This window comes from Lissotriton vulgaris, chromosome 3_1, assembly GCF_964263255.1.
Source record: "Lissotriton vulgaris chromosome 3_1, aLisVul1.2, whole genome shotgun sequence".
Taxonomy (NCBI): Eukaryota; Metazoa; Chordata; class Amphibia; order Caudata; family Salamandridae; genus Lissotriton; species Lissotriton vulgaris.
Window position 1 is genome coordinate 1,667,677,860 of NC_141689.1, and position 16,697 is coordinate 1,667,694,556.

Here is a 16,697-nt window from a genome sequence, read left to right on the forward strand (position 1 = left end):
GCAGACAAATAACATATGCTTTGTGTATGTTATTGTTCCTAATGCCCTAATCAATTGGAAGGGGGGGGGGATGTGTTGTTGTTTGGAAGGTTGTAGGGCAAGAATCTTCTGTAAGAATATGGAGTGTGAGACTAGCCTGCATTCTTTGTTCCTGATGACTCGCAAGTGTTCCAGTGAAGTTAGTTACTTTTGTGCTGGCCCAGGGATGGTTGCACTCTTGTTGTAGGGAGGAAACCTAAGCAAATAAACCATTCAACTCACCCAGTCTGCAGTGCTGTTATTCCGGGGTGCAAGACCTGTCACGGTTTTTGCATCTCGAAATCTGGTCCATCTACCTCATAGGGTCCCAGACGTTCTTCCGGACCGATTGTGATTCTCAGTTTTTCCAAAATGTATCATCACGGTTTTAAGATGTCAGTGTTAATTCTGTCGTTTGTAATTGTCACAAACATAGGACATAGACAAACACAAAAAAGTGTGAGGCTGGCCTACTTGCCTGGGCCTCTAGTACAGCACAGGCTTCTTTGGTGGCATTATAGGTTGTCAGTGACACGCAAACCCTTGGGAGTGAGTGTGGCTACATGGATGTGTCCCCACCAGCCTGTATATGGTGATTGGATACACTTAGAAGGCAAGGCACAATTGCACATCTCTCTACCAAAGGGTCAGGCAAGTAGGCCAGCCTCACACTATTTTGTATGTTTTTCTATGTCCAATTTTTGTGAAAATCAATAAGCAACGGACTCTGCATTAAAATCTTAAAACAGTGATAACAAAGTTTGGAAAAACGGGGATTCACAATCAGTCCAGATAAAAACTCGATAAAGCCGTCGCCGAGTGGATGAAGAACAGCCGACTGAAGCTAAACTCGGACAAGACGGAAGTCCTCATCCTCGGCTCCACCCCCTCGGCCTTGGACGAGTCCTGGTGGCCGACTTCACTGGGAACAGCTCCAACACCCACCGACCAATCACGTAACCTAGGGTTCATGCTCAACTCCACTCTCTCCATGACAAAGCAGGTCAACGCCGTCTCGTCCTCCTGCTTCAACACCCTCTGCATGCTCCGCAAGATCTACAAGTGGATCCCCACTGAAACAAGAAGAACGGTCACCCAGGCCCTCGTCAGCAGCAGGTTAGACTATGGAAACGCTCTCTAAGTAGGAGCCTCGGCCAAACTCTTGAAACGACTTCAACGCATCCAAAACGCCTTGGCACGCTTGATCCTCGACATCCCTCGCCGCAGCCACATCACACCCTACCTGAGAGACCTGCACTGGCTTCCCATCAATAAGAGGATCACCTTCAAGCTCCTCACCCACGCACACAAGGCACTTCACAACACCGGACCAGCATACCTCAACAGACGACTCAGCTTCCACACCCCCAACCACCACTTCCGCTCCGCCAACCTCGCCCTCGCCACTGTCCCCCGCAACGGAAGAGCGACCACCAGCGGCAGATCGCTCTCCCACCTCACCGCCAAGACGTGTAACACCCTCCCCATCCTCCTATGGCAGACCCAGGATCTGCTTACCTTCAGAAGACTCCTCAAGACCTGGCTATTCGAGCAGTAGCAGCCTCCCCCCCAGTGCCTTGAGACCCTCACGGGCAAGTAGTGCGCTTTACAAATGTTCTGATTAATTGATTGATTATGAGGGCTTTGAAAAAAGCAGAAAATGTCTACTTAGCTTAAAGATATAGCGATAGTAACCCTTCTTCTAATTGACCCCAATTTTAAGCAATTTGTTTTTTTTGTTCCAAGTGCTTTATTGATTTTTATTGCAATACAAAAAAAAATCTCTCCAGACCAATTACAACTGGACACTTTGTGTACCTCAAATGAAGGGATACTGGGGTAATCATGAAGTATTTAAAATATATTCTCTCCCCATCAGGATTAGAACATTAATCAAAGTGCTCCCTGCAAGATGGTTGAGCCCACCGTGGCTTATAGGGACCAGGGTGCGAACCAACAATGAAGCAGGACACTACTAGGGTGTTGTTAGACCTGGCATCATTGGCGTGAGTCTCCCTTCCATCTTTGGCGGATTGCCTCCACTGTTTTGATATGTTTTTGCTGGTTTTATGCTTTGGGCCATGTGCCACTGCTAATCAGTGCCACAGTGCAAGTGCTCCATATGTTAAATTGATATACTGATTGGATTCCATGATTGGGTTATTTTGATTTCTCAGTCAGCCCCTAGTACAGTGCAACATGTATGCCCAGGGCTTGTAAATCAAATGCTGCTGGTGGGCCTGCAGCACTGGTTGTGCCACCCACAGAAGCAGCTTGTAAAGTGTGTCTCAGGCCTGCCATTGCAAGGCCTATGTGCAGTCTAGCACTGCTATGTCGACTTGGCCAAGTGCACCCGCTTGCCAGTCCCTAAACCTTCCCTTTACTTCATATTAGACACCCCTGTGGTGGGCCCAAGGGAAGGGTGCATTGTAAGTATAAAGTAGGCCATGCTCTGGTGTGTGTAGCATGTTCTAGTAGTGAATTACAGCCATTTTCGTTTTTCACTATTGAAGGCTACCTGTTCTCCATAGGTTAGCATGGGCAGTTAGATTATTACATTCTTATAATCCTAACCGACTCCGGGAACATTGTAGAAATTTGAATTTAGTATGCCTGAACTCAGAATAATAAAATACACCTTTTAGTAAAGTTGGTTTCAATATTCTGTGTTTGAAAATGCCAATTTTAGAAAGTAGGTATTTTCTTGCCTAACTGTCCAGGCCTGCCTCTGCTGGGTTGTGTATTCCTTGTCTGGGCCTGTGAGTGACAGGGCTGGGAGATTCCAGGAGACAGGCTGGGAGACCCCTGTGGTGAATAGAGAGATCTGCATCTAGATGGGAGGGAGGAGTTGCACCTGGTACCTGAATAGGGCTGGGCCTTCCCTCTACAGTGCTGGCTCCACTTCCTGTGGCTTGTCTAATGTCTCTGCCCTGCACTGTGAAAGGAGAGGAGGAATCATGTCAACAGAGTGCTCCAGAGCTGTATCTTCCCTCCCCTGTGCTGGCTCCACCTCCTGTGGGGCAGCTGATGTCCCTGCCTTGCACAGTGAAAGGAAGAAGAGAGTCATATAAACAAAGTGCTCAGGAACTGGTTTGGATTAGGCAGAGGCCTCTCTGCCTTCAGAGAACAAAGGATTTTGGGGTATAAATATTGGGACCCTGATCCCAAGAAATTAGATCACTTCTGGAACAAGAAACCTTTTGCCAAGGAGAAGAACCAAGGAAGCTGCAGGAGTTTTACTGCCCCTCTGCCAATGTGCTGTTTGCTGGGTTGGCCTGCAGTGGTTGCTTCATTGCCAAGGACAGGAGAAGGAACTTTTTAAGGACTTTCATCTACAGAATATTTTCCAAGGGCTTGAACTGTGCTTGCCTCCTGCTGAAGTTTCAGGGACAAAAGACTTAATCTCCAGCTCCCCTCTGAATTTCCTTGCTGGGAATTCTCAACTCCAGACATTTGCGTGTCACGGGAAGCGCGACGCATTGAGAAGAAGCGTGTCACGCTGAAGCTGAAATCGTCGCATCGCCAGAGAAGCGAGCCTTCGCCGCATCTCCCTGGAAGCGTGTGTTCATCGAAGCTGCCTGCTGTTGCATCACCGGAGAAGTGTGACGCCATCGAGAGTCGCCATCGCAACACCGGAAAAGCGTGTCGCGGGACATGTCGTGGCTCCTAAGTACAGAGTCATCGCAAGGCTGCCAGGGCTTCTACGCATCGTCATCGCATCGCCGCATCAAGGGCGCCATCTTCTCGCATCGCAACCGGACCGTCGCATCGCATCAAGACGCCATCCTGCGCACCGCAATGAGTCCGCAGGCCGATAATCTACGCATCACCTCCGCACCGGTAAGGATCACGACGCATCCTCTACTCTGCGCAAGCATTGAGGCCCGACGCATCATCTCCACCGGATCACAGAACCAACGCTTCTCCCCTTTTGCGAGCCTTTTGTTTACTTTGCGTTATGCATCCAGGTACTTTGTTGAGAACTTTGTCGCATTTATCATCAACTTGAACTAAGCAACTTTAATCATCTTTTAAGCAATCTTAAGTGTGGTATTGTGGATTTTTGTCGTTTGTGGTCTTGTGTTAAGTCTATATAAAGAATACTTATTTTTATAAAACCTGTCCATCTGTTGTGTTTTCACTGTATTACTGTGTATATTCACAAATGTTTAACACACTGCCTCTGAGATAAGCCTATCTGCTCGTGCCAAGCTACCAAGGGGGTGAGCAGGGGTTATTAAGGAGTGTAATCCCCTTATCCTGAGTTAGAAGTAAGGGTCCCTATTTGGACAAAGGTGAATACCATTGCCAACTAGAGACCCCCAGATCTAACAGGTGTGTGAGGGGACTAACAGAAATTATTAATATTTCCATTGGAGCGACAGGACCAGATCATCACTTTTTAACTTGAGTTATGCGTGGTAGGATCTATTGTGAGAGTATAATATGTACTTCTCCAGCACAGGCTACATATTGGCTGACAGCACTGAAGTTAAACTTTATTGCACAATAACAAGGCAGCAGAATCACGGTATAGGCCAACTCAACGGAGCACACAAGGGCATAACAGAACAACAACCAATTGCAACCCTTTAACATTCCATAATAGACCTCTGTCAGTCACAAATAAAAATGAGCACGCAGCCACCACCCAATAGAAGTATTTTTCTTTATTACCTTCAGAGTTCTGCATTAAAACAGCCTGTACAAAATATACAAACCAACATATATTATCCAAAAGACACACCTGGGCCCATTACTAGCTTCAGGATAAATATGGTGCGGTGATGTTACACTGCACTGCTACCGGGTGATATTATTGCACTATTATGAGACCTATACAAGTTTGGAGCTAGGAATGGAGAATAACAGACAAGCGGTGCTAATACCACACTTATACATGCATGTTTGTACCGAATATCGGTCTCTTTTTCGGTAAAAGTTTCACCTGCTTACGTTCATTAGTTAAATTTGTGCCCGGAAATACTGTGCCTCTTGTAATCCCGATTTGGCTTACAACAGTGGTTGTCCACAGAAATGGAAATACGGTCCCACTTTTAACGGAAACCCAATACCATGCAGAACAGTTAAACTTTAATACAATTAACCAGGTTATCAAAAATATACATATATAATAAATACATCGAATATTTCAAGTGCTCTTTGTACACATATCACAGTTAAAATAATATTTTAAAAATAGAAATCCAACAAGCCCTTTTGAGAGGACTGAGCAGTACAGCAGATACTAAAAAGCATTGGCAAAGCGGATAGGTTTCTCCTATGAGAGTTCTTGGACTTGTCAATGTTAAGTAGGCATGCTGTGCAGCTGGCAAAAAGTAAAAACAAAAAGCCCTATGATGTGGCCAGCCCCAGCTGCGTCACAGTACCTTAAAATGTATTATTAGCCATGTGCTTCCCTGAGGCAACATAGAGGGAGGAAGAGAAGGACAGGTGCAAGGGGATGGGGGCGTGGGAGGGTTGGGGGGGGGGGGGCGGGCACACGGATAACGGAGGGTGGGTGGGGACTGCCAGCATACGGACAACAGAGGGGAGGGTGGGGACTGCAAGCAAAAAGATAAGCAGAGGGCAGCCTCTAAGCCTCCTGTAAGGCAACAAGAGTGTCGCAAGAGACAGCGCATGTACTGTCTTTGAAGCAAGCAACTGAGAAAGTGACAATGAAACGTTGTCAGTGGGCAGTCCCTAATTCCCGTGCAACCTAGAGAGGTCTAACAAGAGATAGCGCATACTTTGTCTTAGACAGCACCTAAAATGTACGAACTGGTTTTCCTGATTAGAAGATTGTTGACTTTCCACCCGTTGTTGGATTGGATAAGGGAAGTTCTTCTCAGCTTGGAAGCATTTGTTAGCGGCCGTTCACCGGAGCAGTTCTGGAAGAAGGAAAACATCTATCAAAGACAAGCTTTGTTACAGAAAGTTAAAATTTTCTATGTTAAAACGCTTTTACTGTTTAACATACCAATAACTCTTATAATTTGCAGACAACGAAATATATAATAACATCCAGACACCATGACATCGGCCATTGAGTCTAGCCCCCTGCAGGTGACATAAGTAAGGAAAAAGTATCTTACAATACAGATAGGGTATATGAAGAACTTTCCTGCCCATTCTCACTTTGGAATTTCCAAGACTCAGTTCACAACTCTGCGCAAACAGCGCATCGGCAGGCCACTAAGGTCGTTCCCACACATATTTAGTTGCCTCACTTCTGAATATTTAGTGGTATTATAAAGTAAATGGTTTCCTCTTTCCTGCATGTCACTTTCCACTGCTCTCTCCTTTCTCTTGCCCCCCCCCCCCCCCATTAGTCATAATAGGTCAGGTGATGTGTCTGGTCCACAACTCACATTCATTTCATGGAGGATGAAAATTCCTTTGTGTTCCAAACTATTTTGATTTGACTCATGTTATTTTTAATTTGGAGCATGAATCACATCATGGCACCATAGTGCTGGGGAACCAAGTAATAATATGCACTGGCAAAACTAATCATTCACTTTGCCAGTCCTGTCAGGCCACACCTGTTGACTTTGCCAATGCTTTTAAAACTGTACCGGGATTGGTAAAACTAATAGTTGTGGCAGACAACCTTAAAAGTATATATTTTTTCATACTTCCAAGTTGGCTGTTAAGTAGATGGCTGCCGAGGTGTGTGATACAAAGGGGTGGCCAATTTGAAAGTGCATGTTCTATAAATCCTTCCTGGCGCCACATCGTGCTGCCATTTTGAAAGTATGAAAAATAATGCCCAGATATAAAGTATACTTCCAAGATGGCTGGCTGCTACTATTGGCCCATTTTAAAAGCATCTAGCACTGGCAAAACCAATAGCGACTAAAGGCAGATGATGGTGAGGGACAGAAAGTCAAGAGAGAGAGGAAAGTGTGCAGGTGATGGTCGAGAGAGAGAGCGCGCATGATGTGGAGCCAAAGAAATGCTCAGTGTCAGAAGGACGAGAGAACAAAGATGATTACTGGTTGGGAGAAAGGTGAGGCAGTGAGGGAAATAGGACAAGGGCATGCTAGATAGAAAGAGGAAGGAGCAGAACATGCAGTCAAGAAGTGCAAAATCACAAATGGTAATAAAATAAAAAAAAACAATAGTGTCTTGATATCAAAAGTGCAAGCATATTACTTATTAGAACATTGGAACGTTGGGAGCTCAATTGAAAACAATGGAATGCTCCGGGCTTATAATGGCTGGTGTAACTCCGGAGCTCCAACATTCCAATGTTTCCAACATTCCAATGTTTCTTTGTTCACAGCTCTGGCTGTGAACAAAGGCTTCAGGGAGCCTGAGGGATTCCAATCCCCTCACGCCCCCATAAGGCTTTGTTTTTTTTGTTAGAACCTTCTGCCCTCTAGTGGCAGAATGTTCTAATAGCCTTATAGCCCTTCGTAGCTGGGCTATACCGGCTATTAAAGTCCCTCTCCCTTGTTAAAGGCCCTCGCTTTAGCGCTGGAGAGGGCCTTTAATAGCTGGTATAGCCCTCTATGGCGGGCTATTAGGCTATAACCAATCAAAAACACAAAGCCCATTCTAAGAACACTGGTTACAAATACAATGCGGTCTGATTTAGCAGGACCTCAAAACGACTCAGCATCAAGATACCACCATTACACAAGAACATCAGGCTAAAAGAACAGGTCGATCTTTAGGACTTTTCCAAACTCTTAGTAATTCTGTAGCTGTTTTAAGTTTCTGAAGAAGGTTATTTCACAGCCTAACCACAAGTATCAGAGAGTGGCCCCCATAGCGAGTTCTGAAAATACGAGGGGGTCTCAGTATAAAGCTACTCTCAGAGTAGAAAGAATTCACAGGAAAACGTGACGGAAATAACAAGCTGAATTTTAAGGATTGTTTTCGGTAAAAGCATCAATGAATGATGCAAGTTGCTTAAGCTAGATTCAATGGTCCACGTCCAACCACTGCAAACCTCTGCAGGATATACATACATTGTCAAACCTGTTCACGTGCCACATGGATCCTTTGCGGTTTAACAAGTCCATATGTTAGCAGACCTAGATAAGAACTGCTACAGTAGTCAAGGCATAGAGTATGCTTGAGATACCCATTGTGACAAAAGTGTGGGTTGGATAATCCACAGTACTTTCCTGATCATTAGAAAACAAAAAACAAGAATTAGTGCTGGATTGATCTGGACCGTCGTAAAAAAGACCAGTTAAGAACAGGCCCCAGGAATTTTACCTTTTGCATGATCATGAACAAAGTACCATTGGTAACTTGTCATAAAGCATAGCTCCAATCAGCCTTTTGATTGGCAGTCACAAACAGCTTTGTTTTGCTTGCTTTTAATCTGAGAACAGAGTGGTTCACCCAGTGCAGGATGGCCCCTAAACAACTTCGATGTTCAAGTTAGAAAAGGCTACCTGCCTATCAAGCCAAGTAAAGAAGTGTCATCAGCGTACAAGAGCCCCTTTCACCCTAAGGATCTAACAATCTGGTACAAGAGCCACATATATACACTAAACTGCATAGGTAATAGAGAGAATCCTTAAAAGATTCCACATCACACTGCAATCTTCTTAGACACAAAAGGCGGCAATAAAAGAGAGTAAACATGGTTTTCTAAAAAGAGTTAGGACCACTGTGCCTTTGATACACACCTGCACTAATCTTTGAATCTGTACAGAATATCTACTGTATTCAAACAGCAGAGCAGTCCAGTTAAACTACTCCAGCCATATTGCCATCATCCAGGATAGCTCTGATGTCTCATGGTATCATCCAGGGCCACGACCAATGTGGTTTCTATCAGGCAGCATGGCAAATACACGAATTGCCAAGGATTGAGAGCATGAGAAGGTACCAGAAATTTCTAGAGCTAGCAGGCAAACTAGATTTTCCTGCACCATGCATGTGGTTGGAAGTAGAGTGTTAGGTGACTGGGTGCATATGTCTTCTAGATCAACTGGACGTTCTTCAATAATAGAGTGACACCCCGGGTCTTCCACAGACTAGGAACAGCACCAAATATGAAGGAGCAGTTAAATGTCAATAACACTACCTGCCATTGTTAGAGCAAGGGATCTCTGGCTGGTAACTAGGTAACGATCAACAGGTGACCCAGCTTTAGAGCTTTTCAAGTGAGGCTACACCTCAACTTCAGTAAGACCCTCCCAGTCGCAGGAGATAGAATATTAAATACTCTTCCCAGGATGCTGGTCAGTTTGCACCCCACTCACTCAACAAAGCTCCCATGGATTTTAAGGAAGAGATGTCTAGTCAGAGCATCACAGAATGCTTGGGAGGCTAATGCTCCACTAGAAAGCCAACGGGGGTTCGCAAAGGCTTCTAAGGCGGCAAAGAGTTGTTGTGTGAGTTGCACAAGTTACTACTTGTGTAACGATATATCTGTAAGAGACATTAGTTAGTGATAGATTCCTCACCTTAGATTATCCCCAGGCGTCAGACTGGATCTGGAAAGTTTTTCTGCTTAACAGTACCCCTGCGCGCCAGTAGGTGGCGTCATGCGGCGTCGTGAGCGTCGAAATAACTTCACGGGGAATACTTAGGCGTCACCCATGCGTGCTGACGTCAGTTCTGTACACGACTTTCCATGCCGAAACGCAGAGCCATGCAAGATACTGACCATTGGTGCATAAAACTAGGGTCCTAAAAGGGGATGACCTTAACCCTAGTAATCAGTTCGCAGAACGGGGAGCATGGGTGGGGCGGTAAGGAATCTATCACTAACTAATGTCTCTCACAGATATATCGTTACACAAGTAGTAACTTGTGCATCTGAAAAAGACATGTTAGTGATAGATTCCTTACTTTAGAATGGATACCCCAGCAATAACAACCCGGGCGGTGGGTCTCCGAACAGGATTACACCAAAAAGTCACGGAGCACAGAACGGCCAAAGAAGCCGTCTCTCCGGACCTGACTGTCAAGGCAGTAGTGTTTAGTAAATGTGTACATCGAGGCCCACGTAGCTGCCTGACAAATGTCCTGCAAGGGAACAACGCGTCCCAAGGCAGTAGTGGCTGCAGTTGCCCTGGTCGAATGGGCACGCAACCCCACAGGAGGCTCCTATTTGGCCAAGGAGTAACAAGCTTTGATGCACAGAAGGACCCACCGGGAAATGGTCCGCTTGTGCACAACCCGACCTTTTTTGGCGGCCACGTAGCCAACAAAGAGCTGATCATCCACCTGTGTATGCTGCAGATAGAAAGCAAGCATACTTTTTGGGTACAGATGGCGGAGGCTCCCCTCTTCCCTGGAAGGATGCGGAGGCAGATATAAGGTGGGCTAAGTGATTGTCTGCCCGATGTGGAAGGGCGTGACAACCTTTGGCAAGAAAGAAGGACGGGTCCTCAAAACTACCTTGTCCGGATGAACAGAAAGGAATGGAGGTTTAGAAGAAAGAGCCTGGAGCTCACTCACTCTTCTGGCAAAGGTGATAGCCACCAGGAAAGCCGTCTTTAGAGTAAGAAGACGTGAAGGACAGTTATGAAGGGGCTAAAAAGGAGCGCACATCAGAAAGGTCAAGACAAGATTTAAGTCCCATTGAGGCATTATGAAAGGCACGGGAGGAAACGCGTGTGTAATGCCTTTGAGAAAGCGGTTAACAACCAGAGACTTAAAAAGAGAAGGCTGATCAGGAAGCCTCAGGAAGGTGGAAATGGAAGAAAGATAGCCTTTGATAGTGCCCAGAGTAGAGCCCTACTAGGCCAAAGATAGGAGAAACGGAAGTAATTCAGAAAGAGGGTCCGGAAGGGGATCCACAGCCTTTGCTGTGCACCATGCCACAAATTTGTTCCATCGGCAGGCGTATACCGTTTTAGTGGAGGAACGCCTGGCTGCCAGAATGACATCACAGACTTCGGGAGGAAGGTTGAAAGCCGTCAACTGTCGCCGCTCAATTTCCACTCTTGGAGTTGGAGGCTGGAGAGGTTCAGGTGGAGGACCGTCCTCTGCTGCTGCAACAGAATATCCTCCCGAAGAGGCAGACGGATCGGGGGATTGATGCTCATACTGAGTAGCTCGGGATACCATACTCTTCGAGCCCAGTCCGGAGCCACAAGAATAACTTGAGCCCAGTCGCGCCTGATCTTCTTCAGCACTCTGACCAGAAGTGGTATAGGCGGAAAAGTGTACAGTGGACCACAGCTCCACTCGAGATGAAAAGTGTCTCCAAACGAGTGCCGCCTTGGAAATTCCAACGCGCAGAACTGATGACATTGTGCGTTCTCTTCGGTGGCGAATAGATCTAACCAAGGCTCTCCCCACTGCAGAAAGAGACCTTGCACCACATCAGAGTTCAGATGCCCTTTGTGATCCATCAAGCACCGGCGGCGGAGTTCGTCCGCCCTGGTGTTCCGAGAACCTGCCGGGTGTTGTACCACCAAGGTAATGCCTTGATGTTCCAGCCATGTCCAGAGGCGCAGAGCCTCCTGACATAGAGTCCAGGACTCATAAATCCAATTGGAAGTTGGGATGCGCACTCCTTTGGTTTAATGTGTTTGTAAGTTCATTGAAGGTGGGTGGTGCCCCTGAGGTTAGACCCACTGTACTTGGGTTAAATACAACTCTGTAGTGCACTGTTCTGTCGAGAATAGTGTCTCCCCAGGGCACTCGAAATTAAATGTTCAATAGTTTGTTCAATAAAGTTCAAAAAAGTTCAAAAAACATGTAATTCTGTTTCAAAGCTTTTCTTTACTGATTATTCATTTCATGATTCTTCTCATGGTGTATGATTATTCAAATCATTGGCCCAATGCATTTCGGGCTGTGCCCTTCATCGGGGGCCCTGTGCAATTCTGTAACAATGACAAATAAAGTACAGTTTCAACAAACAAAATGATATCTCTACATTTGTTCATGTAGGTATAAGCTCAGTCAAACATTGTGCATTTTTTCTATACATGCAAGGAAGGAAGGAAATGGGTGTCAGTGGTATTATAGAATGGGAAACACTAGTGGTGTGAAAAAATGAGTGCTCTGTATACGATGATGGTCGTGAATGAAGGTGAATTGGGGGTGCCTAGGGAATGTTAATAACGGTGTGAAAGTGCTCTGAAGGTTCACGAAATCTAACCTGGTCTGACGTTTGTAATTAGTGTGAGAAAAAATCCCAGGACGTCTAAAGTATACTGTGAACACTCGGGATCGGTCAGTAATCAAGCAGGAAAATCAAGAATATAACAGTATCTAGATAAAATATATATCTTTAATGAATATTTATTTAAAAACAACATATAAAATAGGATCACGAGGCCAAACCAATTAATAAGAATAAAAAATGGGTCAATAACATACAATTCTAATAATCAAACAACATAAAAATCATAATTAATACAGAAAATGAACACATAAATGCATGTGATACAATAAATGTTAAAAAGGAGCATAAGAACTCGACGCGCGTTTCGGCAGTAACCCGCCTTCTTCAGGAGACCTAGAATAAATCAAAACATGGACGCTCTATCCACGCAGTAGCACCAATAGAAGGTGACACCTTCGTAGATGGGATCATATGGGATGACATAAATTTGGTTTCAAGGAGGGGATATTCCTCCGTATTTTCAGCGACGTGGGCGATGTACGTGGCGCAGAAGGAAGTTGATTAAAAAAGCGATGGTCACAGTGATACTTTAGATTTTATGTAGTGCACCAGAATTGTATTCCAGACGATTTTGCTCGGTGTTGGTACACTCGAGGACAGAGAAAAATAATTTCTTAAACAGAAAAACAAAGGACGGACAGCAATGCAGTGCTGTTCCGTTGCTCAAAATATTAGGATCCTACTTCCCCATGTACAATCGCTTAGCCGTCTCTTAAAACCGTAGACAATGCGTGGGCAGCAGAATGGTGCTGTTCCAGCGTTTATTCCGTTGGGATCCAACCTCCACAAAAAAATTAGATCAGCCGTCCCTTAAGGAAGTAATTACCGAGCGGACAGCAGGATGGTGCTGCTCCTACGTTCGTGTTGTGGGGACCCGACCTCCACAGAAATATTAATTATGATTTTTATGTTGTTTGAATATTAGAATTGTATGTTATTGACCCATTTTTTATTCTTATTAATTGGTTTGGCCTCGTGATCCTATTTTATATGTTGTTTTTAAATAAATATTCATTAAAGATATATATTTTATCTAGATACTGTTATATTCTTGATTTTCCTGCTTGATTACTGACCGATCCCGAGTGTTCACAGTATACTTTAGACGTCCTGGGATTTTTTCTCACACTAGTTGTTACCCTGCCCTAGGAGTCTATACACTACCCAGGGGGTCCTTGTTGTCTTCACCTGACGTTTGTAATGCCACACAGGCGTCAGATAATATCTGTAACGGAAAAACGAGACAGGAAAATGCAATAGTGAGCTGTGGACGGTCTACGCGTTAATCGGAAAATGAATCGGTTAACGAAGCTCGTCTCCGTTTAAAAAGCGGGCTTACCGGGTAAAGAGTACTCGTCGGGTCCTAGATGGAATTCCGGTAAAGCTGTGTGCGTTCGAAAATTCTTCCGCGTTCAGTGGTTTGAATGCGGGCGGAAAGTTCCTATATTGTCAGGGTGAAGCTGATTGGCCGGGTGTGTGCGTACACATCTAGGGCCCGACGAGTACTCTTTACCCGGTAAGCCCGCTTTTTAAACGGAGACGAGCTTCGTTAACCGATTCATTTTCAGATTAACGCGTAGACCGTCCACAGCTCACTATTGCATTTTCCTGTCTCGTTTTTCCGTTACAGATATTATCTGACGCCTGTGTGGCATTACAAACGTCAGACCAGGTTAGATTTCGTGAACCTTCAGAGCACTTTCACACCGTTATTAACATTCCCTAGGCACCCCCAATTCACCTTCATTCACGACCATCATCGTATACAGAGCACTCATTTTTTCACACCACTAGTGTTTCCCATTCTATAATACCACTGACACCCATTTCCTTCCTTCCTTGCATGTATAGAAAAAATGCACAATGTTTGACTGAGCTTATACCTACATGAACAAATGTAGAGATATCATTTTGTTTGTTGAAACTGTACTTTATTTGTCATTGTTACAGAATTGCACAGGGCCCCCGATGAAGGGCACAGCCCGAAATGCATTGGGCCAATGATTTGAATAATCATACACCATGAGAAGAATCATGAAATGAATAATCAGTAAAGAAAAGCTTTGAAACAGAATTACATGTTTTTTGAACTTTTTTGAACTTTATTGAACAAACTATTGAACATTTAATTTCGAGTGCCCTGGGGAGACACTATTCTCGACAGAACAGTGCACTACAGAATAGAGTCCAGGACCCCACCGGCCTGTTTGTTGCAATACCACATGGCGGTGGTGTTGTTCGTGAACACCTGCACTACACTTCCCCAGATAAAGGTAAGGATTGCTTTCAGTGCAAGTTGGATCGCCCGCAGTTCCAGAAGGTTAACATGGAACCAGGACTCCGCCGGAGACCAGAGACCTCTGATCTCTGCCTCTCCCAAGTGGCCTCCCCTTCCCAGGAGGGACGCATCCGTCACCACTGTGTGCTCTGGTTGGGGAAGGGAGAGGGATCTGCCATTGACCCAATCGCGATTCGTGAGCCACCACTACAGATGTCGTGCAGTACCCTCCGAGATCTGGACACGATCGTACAGGTTGCCCTGATGCTGTGCCCACTGAAACTTCAGGTCCCACTGCAGAGCCCACATATGCCATCTGGCATGTCGCTCTAGCAGGTTGCCGGAGGCCATCAGGCCCAGGAGCCGGAGGGTCATCCTGACTGAAACCTGGGATAGAGGCTGAAAGCTCGGAATCATAGCCTGAATATCCCGGACTCGCTGCTCGGGAGGAAAAACCCGAAACTGTGTTGAGTCCAGAACCGCTCCGATGAAGGGGAGCTTCTGAGAGGGACTCAGGTGCGACTTTGGCACGTTGAGGGAGAACCCTAGCAAGTGCAGGAGGTCGGTCTTAGTCTGAAGGTGGTTGACGACTGCCTGGGGCGAGCCTGCCTTCATCAACCAGTCATCGAGGTAGGAGAAGACTGACACCCCTGACCTGCGCAGATGAGCTGCGACCACCGCCATCACTTTCGTGAACACCCGAGGGGTGCTGTTAAGGCCGAAGGCGAGCACGGTAAACTGAAAATGTTCCTGGCCTACCGTGAACCGCAGGTAAGGCCGGTGGGCTGGCAGGACGGGGATGCGAAAATATGAGTCCTGCAAGTCCAATGCTACCATCCAGTCTCTAGGGTCGAGAGCAGTCAAGACCTGAGCTAGGGTGAGCATCTTGAACTTCTCCTTCTGGAGGAAGCGAATCATGTCCTGGAGGTCCAAGATAGGACACAGACCTCCTTTTTCCTTCTTGGGGACCAGATAGTAGTGGGAATAGCAACCATTCCCAACTTTTAGCCCAGGAACGTACTCGATGGCCCCCTTGGCCAAGAGGGCCGCGACCTCCTGTTAGAGAAGAGCCAAATGATCCCCAACATGCAGTGGCATCGAGGTGGCATGGCCGGAGGGGAGGACAGAAAGGGGAGGGCGTAACCTTGACTAATTATCTGCAGCACTCACTTGTCTGATGTATTTTCGCACCAGTGGTGGAGGTGGTGGCGGATCCTGCCACCCACAGAGTGGGGTGCTCCCTGAAGCTCGGATTAGGAAGGCTTAGAGGCGGAAGCAGCGGGAATGGAAGTGGACTGGCCCGCACGCTGGTTACCAGACCCACCCCTGCAGAATCCACAGCCGTGCTGAGGCTGGTTCTGCACAGGCTTGCTGGAAGAGCGTACCTGGATGACCCTGCCCTGGCCATGAAAGGAACTAAACCCAGGCGCGGCAGGGCTCTTCGTCGCATCCTGAAGGTCATCCACCCAATCCTGCTCTGAGTCACACTGCCGTACAAAGGGGTCCTCGGAGCCGTCCCAGTCCTCGTCCGGCTCCGGAGTAGAAGGAGCCGGCCACAGCAGCAGGGACGGAGAGGGGGCCACGTGGCACCGGGAGAGGCGCCGGCCGGGGCCGAGCCGGAGCCGCATCCCAATGCGAATCCCAGGCCGGAAAGAAATGGTCCGAGAACCGGGACAGGGGTGGAATAAACGGTACCCAGTGCGGCACCTGTGGTGCCGGAGTCAAGGGCAGCGCCCGGGCCAGTGGCGCTGCACCTTGTGGCGCCGGGGTCAGAGCAGAGGGCGCTGGATCCAGTGGCTCCGGGACTGGTGCCAGAGGCAGTACCGCTGGGCCAACAGGATCTGGACACGGGACGGCGGTGCCCGCAGGCGTGCCGGCGTGAGCCCGAGGCCTAGAAAGCGGCCCATGGCAGCAAGAATGTCTTGCATTTGTTCGGGAGTCGCCGACGGACCCGGGTATATCGGGTAGGCCGCGGGACTCCCAGGCTCCGGAGGAGCCGCAGGGCGGAGCCCCTGTCCCCCCCCGTCCGCCTCCGAGGAGCGACAGCGGGAAGTTGGAGAGCGAACACGCTTCTTCGACTTCTTTTTATGCCGTCGCTTACCGGAATCTGAAGGCGAAGACTTAGAGCCCGAGGAGCAATAGCTCCGGTCCCGTGAACGGCCCCTAGACACGGAGCGGCAGTGAGAGGAGTGCCGGACCTCCAGCAACTTCCGGCACCGCTCCCGCAAGGCCTTCGGGGCCATGGCCTGACAGTCCCAGGAGTCATGGTCAGTCTCCAGGCATTAG

At 47.1% G+C, this 16,697-nt stretch overlaps 1 protein-coding gene across 1 annotated transcript in view; it reads right to left on the reverse strand.

Annotated features, from left to right (window-relative positions):
• Positions 1-4,704: 4,704 nt before the first annotated feature.
• ZGRF1 (zinc finger GRF-type containing 1) overlaps positions 4,705-16,697 on the reverse strand; it is a 289,898-nt gene continuing 277,905 nt past the window's right edge. Inside the window, exon 14 of the mRNA XM_086963269.1 lies at positions 4,705-5,909. The gene's annotated coding sequence lies outside the window, so the exon portion shown is untranslated. The remainder of the gene's footprint in view (positions 5,910-16,697) is intronic.